The following is a 14,603-nucleotide window of genomic DNA, read 5'->3' as shown; positions in this document are numbered from 1 at the left end:
TCTTTTTCCAACATTTCCTTAGCAATTAGACAACAAAATGAAACAAATTGACAATGAAAAGTCAAACTCTCTCTCTTCGCTGATGACATGATACTTTATATGGAAAACCTGAAAGACTCCACCTCCAAACTACTAGAACTCATACAGCAATTCAGTAATGTGGCAGGATATAAAATCAATACACAGAAATCAGTTGCTTTCTTATACACTAACAATGAAAATACAGAAAGGAAAATTAGAGAATCGATTCCATTTACTATAGCACCAAGAACCATAAGATACTTGGGAATAAACCTAACGAAAGAGGTAAAGGATCTGTACTTGAGCAACTACAGAACATACATGAAAGAAATTGAAGAAGACACAAAGAGGTGGATGACCATTCGATGCTCATGGATAAGAAGAATAAACATTGTTAAAATGTCTATATTGCCTAGAGCAATCTATACTTTAAATGCCATTCAGATCAAAATTCCACTGGCATTTTTCAAAGAGCTGGAACAAACAATCCTAAAATTTGTATGGAACCAGAAGAGCCCCTGAATTGCTAAGGAAATATAAAGATATTTTAAAAGATAGATTAAATATAAAGATATAGGTTGAAAGGACAAAGATGGAAAATGATACATCATGCAAATACTAACCATATGAACATCATTAAAGCTATGTTAATATCAGATCAAGTGGACTTTTGTCATTACATAGACTTGTAACTTCCATTTAAACTATATAATGTTGTATGTCATTTCACCACACCATAATGATCCTGAATGTATGCACATCTATTGCAAAAGTTTATATACATAAACCCAAAACTGATGGAACCAGAGGGAGAAATGAACAAATCTAACAAGTTGTGAAATTTTTAGAAAGTTTATTTCTTTTAGAGAGAGAGAGAGAGAGAGCACAAGTGGGAGAGGCAGAGAGAGAGAGTCTTTCACAGACTCTGTTCTGAATACAGAGCCCAGTGTAGGATTTGATCTCATGACCCTGAGATCCCAACCTGATCCTAGAGTCACTGGCTTAACTGACTGAGCCACAGAGCAAGTTAGGGATTGTAATATTTTGCTTAAATAGTTTTAGTCCAAAGTACAAGGAGAAAGAAAGGCAGTGAGGCCAAAACACATACCTACACTTTCTAGAAACTGGACACATTACTTCCACCTACATTTATTTGCCTAATATTTAGTCACATAGGCACACCTGGCTGTAAGACAGTCTGAAAAATATATTCTTTAGTCCAGATGGCTCAGCATATATGCATGCTAGATATGTATGTGTGTGTATATGTATGTGTGTGTGTATATATATGTGTGTGTGTGTGTGTGTGTGTGTACATGTGGGTATACATATAGTATGTATATGTGTATATTTAAATATATTATATGTATGTGCAAATATATTGTAGATAATATATATGTATGTGCATTATATATAAATAGAATCCATACATATTGCCATAAAAAAAGGCAGAATGGATATCAGATGCCAATTATTTGAGTCTGCCAAAAGTAATCAAAGAATTATGTAGGTTTTTTTTGGAAGAACATGTATATACTTACCTAAAAATACAGATAGTAAATTTAAATTAATACAGTGAAAATAAGTTTGGCCTATGGGTAAAGATAACTTGCAACTTCCTAAAACAGGAAGAAAATTCTAGGCTGTTTTTATTGATGGACATAGCTTCAAAAATACAAAAAATACTTCAAAAAATGTTTAAAAATCATGATATTGAAATTTTTATTCTAGGACTATAAGAATGGTATAAATAATGGTCTTTAAAAATGGTAACATAATTAGTTAAAAATGAGAAAACAAGATAAAAAAGAAAGTGTTATTATCAGACAATATAATTATATACAAAGTGAATGCAACTAAATACAAGAACATCTTAAAAGTATACAAATAAGAATTTATCAAGATTGTTAAAACAAGAACATAAGAAAAAAAATCAGTTATCTTCCTATACATTAGTAACAGAGATGTATTTACAAAACTCACACTGTGCAGTGCAAAGAAATAAATGTAATAAAAGATGTGTAAGACATACATGGAGAAATTCTTAAAATGTATTAAAAGTCATAAAAAGAGACTGGAATAAGTACCTTGACACATAAGAGCTGGAGAACTCAATAAGGATATCCAGATAACCAACATTTAATTCAATTTAACCAATTTCAACAAAAATTCTTAACAGGGTGTTTATGTAAATCATAATATAGTCCTAAAATATGTATGAAAGAACAAGTGTCCTAGAATTGCAAAGACATTTTGACATTGCTTCACTAGGTACCAGTTCTTGGTATAAAGCTGAAGTAATACAAACAAAATGGGTATTGGCACAGGAATAGAAATACAGAAAAGGACTAAAAAGTTTAGCAACAGACCCATTGCATATATGAACTTGATATCCATTATAAGTTGTATAACAAATCTGCAGCAAAAAATTGCATTATTCCATAAATTATGTTGGGAAATTTTATTTTTCACTTAATAAATATTTTATGTCTTTCTCAAGTAAAAAATATTAATTTTAAAGAAAATATAGATAATGAATTTAGGGTGTTTGAAAAGTGAAACATTATTTAAACAAGGCACTTTAAAAGTTAATCATAAAGGATAACATCCACAGTTTTGAATTCTTCAAAATATATTTAAATAAAATAAAATGACACCAGCAAACTTTTTTTTTAAGATTTTATTTATTTATTTGTCAGAGAGAGCATGAGCAGCGGGAGTGGCAGGCAGAGGGTGACACAGGCTCCCTGCTGAGTAAGAAGTCCAATGTGGGACTTGATCCTAGGATCCTAGGATCATGACCTGACCTGAAGGCAGAAGCTTTACCCACTGAGCCACCCAGGCATCACCAAAAATGTTTCTTAAAAAGAAAAAAACTGGGGCACCCATGTGGTTCAGTCTGTTAAGTGTCCAACTCTTGGGTTTAGCTCAGGTCATTGGATCCAGCCCCAGATAGGGCTCCCGGCTCAGTGGAGAGTCTGCTTCCCTTTTCCCTCTGCCCCACCCCCAGCTTATGCATTCTCTGTCTTTCGCACATAAATAAATATTTTTTTAAAGAAAAGCTGAGAGAATTATATTTGCAATTTACATTTTTCAAAATCCTATTTAAAAAATCTTAACAAAAATGAGGGCCAAGAATATGAGCACATAATATATAGAAGTAATTTCTTCCATCTAAAAAACATAAAAATAATCAACCACACAGGCTAAGAAGCGAAATGCAAAGAGAGTGACCAACTGCGCTAAAGGTGTAGATGAGTTAAGTAAGAAGATAAGTGGGCTTCAAATTTGTAAACATGAAGCCATTGGTGATCTTGACAGATGTAGCATTGGGAAGAGTGTTCTAAGTGAAAGCCTGATTGGTATGGGTTCAAGAACAAGTGAAAAGAGAGGAGTCAGAGACCATTTTGTTAAAAGACAGAGTAAGTTATTAGGACAATGGGTGAAGAGAAATGTGGGCTCAAGAGACATTTGTAATTCTGTTTTTTTATTTTATAGGATGTTTGTAGTGATGAAAGAAATGATTCGGTAGAGAGAGAAAATGTGCGAGGCAGGAGGAAGGGAAGAATTGCTGGAATAACGCCCTGGGTTAAAGCCTAGTGTATGTGGGAAAGTGTTGGCTTTAGAAACACAGCCAGTTGATCGTTGAATGGGAGAGTAGTGGAGAAGTGCATACAGCGCAGGTGCAGGTATGTGGACAGGTGTTCTAATAGGAGGGTGTAGAACCTGCTGCATAATTGCTTTTATTTTCTCAGGGAAATAGATAGTGACATCACCAGCTGAAAACTAGAATGTTGGAGGTTTGAGGAGAAAGGGGAAGGTAGGAAACAGTCACAAAATAGCATGGAAGACTGAATGAAATAGGGAGAGTCAACATGCTATAAGTAACAGGCTACTCAATTGCCAGTCATAAATTTAAAATTGTTTCTCAACTTATATATGAAATAAATACAATAGTTATAAAATAAGACCACTCATATGACGTTCATGTTCATCTGTGCAGGTGTATGGGCAGAATGGGTGGAAGGCAGGCATGGATGGACCCACTTCTGCAGTAATGACAGGCAAGTTTGATGAAATAGAGGGAGGGCAGGGAGGTTGAGCAGGTATTCGAAGGGTTGATGACAATCCCCAGTCATGGAATTTAAGATTTAAGGAGGAAATGACAGAATGATGAGGATGAGAAATATTGACAAAGTAAATGTGGTAAATAATAATTTTCAATAAATATAGGACTCACAAAACACAGTCAAGTGAGAAAAAGGGTTGGAAACATAGGTGCAGTTTGATGCCATTCGTGTGAACAAATATATACATATACATATGTATTTAAAATTTGTTACAAGCATATTATAGAAATATGGGTGACATAGATAGGTGTATCTGGATATATGCATATATTATATACATAGGTATATATGCATCTGTATTATAAACACATACATGGAAACATATACATATGTGAGGATGAGAAAGTATACACAAACATCAAAATAGTGATTGCCTCTGGAGAAGGAGGAAAACGTCTTTAACCTCACTATTTTTGTTATGCTTTATTTTTCTTTAAGAGGTGATGGAATAGTGGCTAGAAATGTCAGTTTTGACCCTAAGAAGCCTGGCTTCTTATTACCCTTAGGCAAATTACTTAAACTATGTGTGCTTTTTTCCTTTTTCCTAAAGTCCTCTGTGTACCTCAGTTTCCTTTTCTCTAAAATAGGAGTTGCTGTAGACTCCATAGTGCCCCTTAAAAATTTATTTGTTAAAATTCTCACTCCCAGTTAGTTTGTTAAAATTCTAACTCCCAGTGTGATGGTATTGAGACACAAGGTTCTTTCTCTCTCTCTCTCCCTCTCTGTCATGTGAGGACACAGCTGAACATAGCCATCTGAGAGCCAGCAAGAGGGCTCTCACCAAAATCTGGACAATCTGGCACCCTAATCTTGGGCTCCCAGCCTCCAGATCTGTGAGAAAATAAATCTCTGTTACTTAAGCTACCCAGTCTGCGGTATTTTGTTATGGCATCCCAAGCTAGGACGGGGATAATAAAAGTACCATGTTCATCAGCATATTAAAGCATTTCTATTATTAACATGAAAGTGCTTTATAACACAGTAGCTACAACCGTAAATGACCTGAAACCATAAAGCCGAATGTGTTCGTGATAAGTGCACGGGTCTTTGAAATAATGTCTTCAGTTTTCTGTAACTTGAAATATTTAATGTTTTAAACAAAAATGTAGATCAGTTTGGCAGTAATATGGATTTAAGATGGGCAAGATTAACACAGGATGACAAGTGAGAAGTCTACTTCACTAACACTGATGAACTGTGACTTTGATTCAACTAGAAAAGTGGCAGAAGACAAGAAGAAGGTGATTCAAGGAATACTTTAGATATAAAAATGTCAGGGAGAGAAAGGACAGAAGGACAATACCTCAGTTTCAGAGTCCTGTGTAGAAAATGATATCATTACCTGATACAGGTCTTCTTCACAGCAGCTTTCTTAAGGAAAATGACACATTCTGCTCTTGACCACGTCCACTTCAAGCTCACAATTAAGAATGAGCAGAAACAATTCCTCTGTTACACCCTGTGATTTTTGGTTTTGCAACTTAACTGAACCACCACAAGTGCAGATTATAGAAGCACACAGGAGTGATAAATTCACAAATGTAAAACATATGGCTAAGACTGATGAGAGTTCATGATAAGTTTTAGAGGATGGGAAAGTTCACAAGGAGATGCAGCTTTTGGCAGCCCAAAAGGACTATGATATTCTCAGCACAGGTGCTAACCATTAAAGTCACTGCTGCAGAGGTGGTATTTAGTCTAAATTTGTCAAGTGAGTTTTCCAAGATCATAGCAAAAGATAGTTCTTGAATAGCTTCCATCACCTAAATTAGATAAACACACTAGTGGGAACAGTTGCCTGCTCTGATATGTGTACCTAATATCTATATTTAAATGAAAAGCAATTAGGGGAAAAAACAAAGAGTTTATATTTCCGTAAATGCTTTGCAATTTTCAAAATTAAAAGGGTTACTGGAAAAATTTTAAGATTGCAGAATTAACTGTAACTATTAGCTTGGTCCTGCTAGCAGTCAGACTGATTCATTGCATAAGGAGGAGCAAAGGAGTAAAAAAGACATTCAGATGAGGGAAGGTGTGGTGGAGATAAAGCCATCAGAGGAGTTCTTCTGTGCTTTGGCAGAAGCCATTTCTTAGTGTATAATTTGGATGAATTCAGCATCTGTGTTTGGCAAATACTTAGGACAAAAGAAAGATAAGAGAAAATAATAATTATGTCTCTGTGAATTAATTTATCTTTGGTAATTATAATATCGCTTAAATATTTAGTAAGGAACATGAACACCTGCTTTGTAAATACCTATTAGTGAAGAAACTTTTCTTTTTCCCTGTAAAATATAACATGTCATCCTTTCTATATTATCATCAACTAAGTTGGAAAGTCTTCTTTTTTTGTTGTTGTTCCAATCAACATGTTATTTTTCAAAAATTTTTATTAGTGAAGTATAGTTGACATACAGTGTTATATTAGTTTCAGTTGTACAACATAGTAATTTGACAAATCTGTATATTATATAGTGCTACCATATTAAGTATAGCTATCATCTGTCTTATTTTATAAATGATAATGTATCCTACTGATTATCTAGAATCGTGAGTCGTTTCCAATTTCATCATCTTTCAGATAATTTTTTTTAAACCATCATTAAAGGCATGAAAGTCCAATTTGGTTATCATTAAGCTATTAGTCTGGCATAAAAATTACTGCATGATTAATTTGTATTCTTCAAGTGCCATCAAAAATAATATTTACAGGGTGCCTGGGTGGCTCAGTGGGTTAGGCCGCTGCCTTCGGCTCAGGTCATGATCTCAGGGTCCTGGGATCGAGTCCCGCATCGGGCTCTCTGCTCAGCAGGGAGCCTGCTTCCCTTCCTCTCTCTCTGCCTGCCTCTCTATCTACTTGTGATCTCTCTCTATCAAATAAATAAATAAAATCTTTAAAAATAATAATAATAATATTTACATACTGGGTGTTTTTGTGCTGGAAACATTGTATGGGTTCTCCTACTTCTTTTGTATTATAGTATATGAAAAGCTAAAATGGGTATTATACATGTCAGGGAATTCTAATGTAATTTCTAAACTTCATGAATTTATGTTTATGCTTTTTCTTCTGTTGATTAAATTGACAATTAAAATTTAAATATATCTACATATATTTATTTAAAAGTATCAACATCAAATGCATTGTTCTGTTCACTGAGCATAAGACAGACCTGGTGTATAAGCAGGAGACCGACACTATCTGTTACGGCTTCAGTAATGTCAAGAATTACACAGTCTCCCTCACCCCCAAATGCTCAGTTGAAATGCTCAAATAATAATATCACCAAAATTATAGTTTTCTACTTAAACATTTACATGTATGTTAACTTACTTGAACTCCAAACTCATAATATTGTGAAATATTGAGAAAATAGGGCTTTAAACCCAAGGTAGCTCAAAAGCACAATTTATAAACAAAGGCCAGGATTCTAATCTAATCAGTAAATACCAAAACTAGGACACAGATATTTATCTTTTTATTCCAGATTCTGTGTGTGTGTGTGTGTGTGTGTGTGTGTGTGTGTGTTTATTTTAAATCTTATGAAAGCTTTTCAGAGGAACTCATTATTGTTCAGAGGAACAAATAATGTTATTATATAAGAAACCTATACAACTGTCTGAGGAAAAAAATAAGTAACTTAAGTCTTCATATAAATGCTTAGCAACAAGGATAGTATTTAGATAGGTAAACCATTATTGTCGCTAGATATGAAACATACAATTAAAATAATATTGAGATTGAAATTCATACAGATTCAGTCAGAAGATGTTTTTAAGAAAACTACTTAATTCCATTGAGGTTGTGGTAAACCTGGTACACTGGTATATTCCTGAGAGAATTGTCTATTGGCAAAATGTTTAGAAAGCAGTTGGTGATATTTATGTGTTTTCAGCATCTTCAAATATATCCTGCACAGATAATTCAAAAATAAGAAAAATACATGTTCATGAGCATGTACCGCTAGTAACAATGGTTAGATATTGGAAATAATAGCATTGTTAAAATAGGGAGAAATAGTAAATTAAATAATTACTTGTGGTCTATGAAATAATATGTTTTCATTTAAATGGTAATTATAGATATTATGAAGCAGCATAGAAGCGTTTATGGCATAATGTCAATTGAACAAAAAAAGAGATGTGTGTGTTTATTAGGATAGCCACATCGTAAAATTATATGCAAGCATACTATTGAAATGTGCAAAGAATATTAGTATTTCTGTTAAGCTAGTTGGGGTTATAAGTAATATTTTCCTGTTTTCACAACTGTCTTATTATGGAATGTTTAAAAAGAAGTATAGAAGATAGAATAATAATCTACATTACAGTCAACCTAAATCTGAGCTTCCTCTTTTCACTCCCAATATCAGAACATCATTAAAATTGGACACTCCTGCCTCATAGGTATCTCCCTAACTTTACTATTGTGTTCCACTCCTCCTGCCACCATCATTGTTTGCTTTGATAACCATAACAACCTTCTTCACTATTATTGTTCCCTTCCTCTCCAGGGTCAATTCTAGTCTCTCTCCCCTTTGTATTCTGCTCTCCAGAGTGAGAACAACAAAGAAGTTGTTCTCTATTCTCCACTGGATCTTGCTTTTCTCACCTCTGAGCTTTCATCTGGCCCACCTCTTTCCTTTCGCTGCTAAAGCTTCAGCTTCAGAACTCAAACATCTAATGCTTTTGCCCAGACTCCTCTTCTTCCTACTTCTAATTATATGGTGACAAAGGCTCAGTCTTTGCCTCTCTTGTCTTTTTCGTTTTTCATTTCTCTGTAGTTGATTTTTTCCAGTGTTAAACTCTGGCTTTCATCTAAATTCCACTGATTCCGAAATTTATCTCCAGCCCAACCTCTCACATAAGCCATAGAGTCAAATGAGCATATCTTGGCTTCCTTGACATTTCAGTATATAATAGGTATCTTTAATTTTTCATGTCCAAAAATAACTCATGATTTCCCAACCCACCATCAACAAGCCATTTCTCCCTTGATCTCCGTCTCTATAAATGGCATCACAATTTACCCAACTACTCTGACCAAAAACCTAGCTGGATCCATGAAACTTTGCTTTGCCTAACAACCAACGTTAAATCTATCAGCTAATCATTTTGTCTTCTAACTTGAAAGTATATCCCAATTCGGTCACTTCTTACCAGACCCACTTTGATCACTCTTTTCTAAGTCACCAACATCTCTTTTCTCATCTAATGTTGTAGCCTCCTAGATTGTCCCTCTGCTTTCACTCTTGTTTCCTCCATGATCTAGTCCTCATATTATTACTGAGAGGAATCTTTTTTTTTTAATTTCTAATTTATTTATTTGACAGAGAGAGATCACAAGTAGGCGGAGAGGCAGGCAGAGAGAGAGGAGGAAGCAGGATCTCCACCGAGCAGAGAGCCCGATGTGGGGCTCGATCCCAGGACCCTGAAACTATGACCTGAGCCGAAGGCAGAGGCTTTAGCCCACGGAACCACCCAGGCGCCCCTGAGAGGAATCTTTTAAAAATGTAAATATGATCGTGTCACTCACCAGCTTCAAACTTGAATGATTTCCCACCACACTTGGATCAAAATCTGGAGATGTTACCATGATCTGAGAGGCTCTGTATTTTTGGTACCCCTTTATCCCTCTGGTCTTACCTCATGCCACTCACTTCCATGCCATTGTGCTCCAGCATCAAGGCTCTTGCCGTTCCTAGCACCCATCAACCTCTTGTCTGTTTCAGAGCATTTACATTTGATATTTTCTTGGCCTGGAATTCTATTCCCCCAGATCTTCACAGATCTCACTCCTTCCTGTCATTCTAGTCTATTAAAATATCACTTTCTCAAGCTCCCCTTGTCTTCTCCATCTTAAAAAAAAAACAAGTCATTTCATCCCACTTTATTCTGCTTTATTTCCTTCATAGAATCAATGTACATGCCTCACAAGGGCAAGGATATCTGTTTTTATTCACTGTTGAATCTTAAGCAACTAGTGTCCCTAGCACATAGTAGGTGCTCAATAAATATGAGACAAGTGAACAAAATTTATTACCATTATAAATTACAGTATTTTTATGTGTTATTTGCTTATTTCCTCCATTAGAATACAAGTTCGGTTTTGATTATGTGTATATTCCTAGTGCCTAGAATTATGCGTAACTTACAGTAGTCTCTCAAAAAATACTTCTTAAAGTAATAAATAGAAGACCTTCCCTTTATTCCTTCACTCCTTTATTCCTAAAGTTAGAGTTGCTTTACTTTTTTATGTTAACATGAAACTAAACATTTTATTAAAATAATTTCGGCAAAACTAGGTATCAGCTGTTTAAAAAAAAAACACTACCTTGATACCTTGATAATACACTGGAACAAAGTCTTTAGAGGCAAAATTTGTTGAAGTATTTGAATACGTCCCATATCTCATGAAGAGATGTGGGGAAAGAGACTATGAGCTCTAAAATAACTGCTCTATGCCGTGTCTGCCAATTGTTCTTGATTATAGCATATGCCATTCATTTTGTCTTTAAATGTACCACTGTCTCTTACCTAGAGTAGCTTACTATTTATTATAACTGAGAGGTTTTATGATTTATTATAACTAGGAAACTTCAAAATGCTGAATTGTAAAATTGAAGTGATAATAAGTTTCTGTGGGTCAGAACAATGAATCTTAACATTTCTAAGCTTCCCACTTTCAAATGTTTGTCATTACGTGCAAAGACAGTGACCCATTTTTGAACATTGGCTGCCTATAGACTTAAATTCCTTATTTTTTAAAATAAAATTTTATTTTGAAAGAGAAACTACCTACAGAAGTTTAACATGTTGAACAGGATTTTAATATATAAATGATAATACATGGTTCCTCTTGGCCTTTTATAAAAAGAAAGTTATCCATAGTTAAAATTCATACTCAGATATTACACAAGTTATGCAAGTTTGGAAGAACATATTTAAAATTGATACACTTCAAGTTTTCAGAGCTGTGTCAATGTTTAGCTAACTGCATTAGTGGATCTAAATACTATGAGCATTTTCTCACAGATTCAACGTACTATTAGAACATATACTTGCAATCTTGACTACAAAACAGGCAAATATATAGGAAATTAATGCCATTTGATTATTATGGTAGTGAGAACACCTGATTGTGAATCTTCTTATTTTGGTACCCTCAGAAACAGAATACATGCAGAAAGTCAGACATCAGGTTCTCATAAAATGTTGAGTGTAGTAAATCTATTTATGTCTTAAGAAACACAAAGTTGACTCGAAGAATGAAGAAATTTCTGTAGATAGAAACACATAGATACTTAATTAGCTTCAAGACTTGCTTAGACCAGATAATCAATTCAAGCTATATGATGTTCTTCTACAGGTAGTAACAAAGCATCTCATGGGCTCCCTCTGTCTCCATCTTTGCTCGTGAGGACTTTGCCCATTACAACCCCATGTGAGATCACACAGCTATGCACTCTGTCAGGGGAATTTTATGTGCTTTGTTCTGTCAGGACTCTTCATCATCTGTCACAAGCAAATAAGCAGCTATTTACTTTCTGTTTTGCTTCTTTGACATATCTTTATATGTCAATTGTTATTATTACTCTCTGTTTTGCTTCTTTGACATATCTTTATATGTCGATTGTTATTATCAATCTAAAATCATATTATCCCACTCTTCTGAGAATCTTGGAAGATTCCTGTCACATAGAAGCTACTCAGTAAATGTTTGGATAAATGGCATTTTCTTACTTGAGTGCACTTTATTTGGAAAAAGAAAAAAAAATAAATTCCATTTTTTAAAAGAAGCTTTGAGAAAAGCTTATTAGATGTTACCTTAGAGTACAATAATGTATATTGTATAACTGAAAAGTAGGGCAAATAAATTTAGTTCCTTTGGACTTTAAAGTAAAAAGTACATGTTCCTTTTTGCATAGTAGAGTGAAAATGTATGCCTTTGGTAACACCCAATGAGACAAGGTCTACAGGACTCCAAAAGTCCTCCAAATTCATAGTAAATGGGAAGACTTAAGAAGGCTTCCCATAGACCCAGAGCAGGGCAGTGTCCTTGGGGTGAGGCACTGCTCGCCTTGGGGAGTACTGGTGTAGCTTCTCACCCTGCAAACCTTGAGGTCAGAGAATAGTTGGCTATCCCTCTAGTTCTAGTCTCTAGTTCACTGAAGAGACTGCAAACTGAAAAGACCAGACAGACCTTCCTAAAACAAGGTCTGTATCTTTCTTGAGACTGGCTGCAAACACATTACCCTGTTTAATAAAAGGTTAGAAATTGCTTCTATTCACAAATCACTTGCTCAAGAGAAAGATACCTTGAATAAGATCAGTTATTGTCCTGTCTTGTCCCAGGTCACTGGCTGATTCAGCAACTACTTTGTTTTCTGTATCCTGATAGCTCGCCCATTAATTGGTACACCAGGTCTTAACCATGGCCTGGAGAGCCACACTTGCCAGCAGTAAGGAAAAGGACAGAAAAGAGCTGTAGACTGTGAAAATACAGTGGCTCCAGAGGCTATGTTGGTCATTATCTTATGCTCATGATTTGAGAAAGAAGAATGATACAGCAGGTTGTGTTCTACTACCCTATAAATTAATAGGGTTGAAGGGCATACATGGTGGGTACCTTCTCTTATCTGCAGAATTTCCAGAACACTAATCTCTTCCTCTGCCTGGTATCCTACATTCCAGCTTCCCCAAGCTCACCTCCCAGCTCTTCCCAGACACGTTTCTTGAGAGTAGGTTTTTCTACAGCTAAGGTGCTCATAGTCGTTGCCTCAAGGTGGGGGTACCAGGCCATGGGCAGAGTAGGGAGAAGGAAGGCAGGCAAACTATTCTATACTATCCCTCCAGCCTCACTTCTCAGATAATTTTCAGGTAATTTTGTTAATCTCTAATAGAAGAAGTAGTGGTACAAAACAATTAATTCTTCTCCAAACCATTTTTTAAAAGATTTTATTTATTTATTTGACAGACAGAGATCACAAGTAGGCAGAGAGGCAGGCAGAGAGAGAGGGGGAAGCAGGCTCCCTGCTGAGCAGAGAGTCCAATGTGGGGCTCGATCCCAGGACCCCGAGATCATGAGCTGAGCTGAAGGCAGAGGCATAACCCACTGAGCCACCCAGGTGCCCCTCCAAGGCATTTTTGATAACTAATCTATCACTGGAAGGGAGGGAAGTGTTAACAATGAAGAATAAGATCAAGTCTCTGTAGGTTCTTTATTATTTTATTCCCCAAAATGTTTATTTAGCTCTTGCTATGTGTCAGACAGTCTGCTAGACCCTGGAGATGCAACAGTAAACATATGGGAGATCACTAACAAAGTAAAACAGGACTCTATTTTATTTTACTTACACAGCTCTGGAATGCAGTTTTTTCCTGTCATTTTTATTTAACTAGAAAATACCCTGAGATTACAAGATAGATTAAATTAAAAAGCAGTTGCTATTTGCAACAGTGTGAATCTCATTTTTATAAATACATTATATTTCAAGAAAAAATACAAAAATAAATTGGATGCTGAGGCTAATATTTGATGTCATTCATAACTTCTATTTCAGTTTTGTGTCTTCACCAAAATACCATTTTTTTTCCATTTACTAAAATTTTGGAATCAAAATGTGATGAATTTGGCCTTCTATTAACAATGGTAAAAATGAAACGAGATGGGATTGGGAGGGAGACAAACCATAAATGACTCTTAATCTCACAAAACAAACTGGGGGTTGCTGGGGGGAGGTGGGATTGGGAGAGGGGGAGCGGGCTATGGACATTGGGGAGGGGAGGCGAACCATAAGAGACTATGGACTCTGAAAAACAACCTGAGGGTTTTGAAGGGTCAGGGGTGGGAGGTTGGGGGAACAGGTGGTGGGTAATGGGGAGGGCACGTTTTGCATGGAGCACTGGGTGTTGTGCAAAAAGAATGAATACTGTTACGCTGAAAAAATAAATAAAATGGAAAAAAAAAAAGACACATAAAAAAAATAAACAATGGTAAAAATGAAGAGACTTTTATCTTTATTATTTTGCATCTCTTGATGTGATTTTTCTCGAGTTCAGAGGGTTTTACTTGGGCATGCAAAGGATGCCTTGTAAAATAAAAAGAATTTCAAGTGAAATGGTCTTTGTTTTGAATATTACATACCTCAGCCAAGTTCTCTGCAATCCTGATGTACTGATGTTATATCACATCCCTAGTGCAAATAACCATTGGAAAAGCAGGGAGTTGAGAGGAGAGACTTGAGGTCTAGTTCTAAATCTGGGTGGCCTTTACATACCATTTTTTTTTCTCCTCTAAACAGATTGTCCTCACCTGTAAATAAGAAAATTGGAGTAACCCTTCAAAGCTTATGAGTCTGTCATGTGCTCTCATGTTTTGATTTCAATTTTTTCAGCCTTTTTTCATCACATGTATACATGGATAAGTTCCTGACTCTTTGCTATATTTTC

General features: G+C 35.4%; 1 pseudogene; it reads right to left on the bottom strand.

The window, feature by feature from the left end:
- LOC123948790 overlaps window positions 1-12,921 on the bottom strand; it is a 92,229-nt pseudogene extending 79,308 nt beyond the window's left edge.
- Window positions 12,922-14,603: the final 1,682 nt, after the last annotated feature.

Source organism: Meles meles, chromosome 8 (genome assembly GCF_922984935.1).
Source record: "Meles meles chromosome 8, mMelMel3.1 paternal haplotype, whole genome shotgun sequence".
In the NCBI taxonomy this organism is placed as follows: domain Eukaryota; kingdom Metazoa; phylum Chordata; class Mammalia; order Carnivora; family Mustelidae; genus Meles; species Meles meles.
The sequence above is the reverse complement of the archived record's forward strand: the minus strand, read 5'-3'. Positions and strand labels throughout refer to the sequence as shown.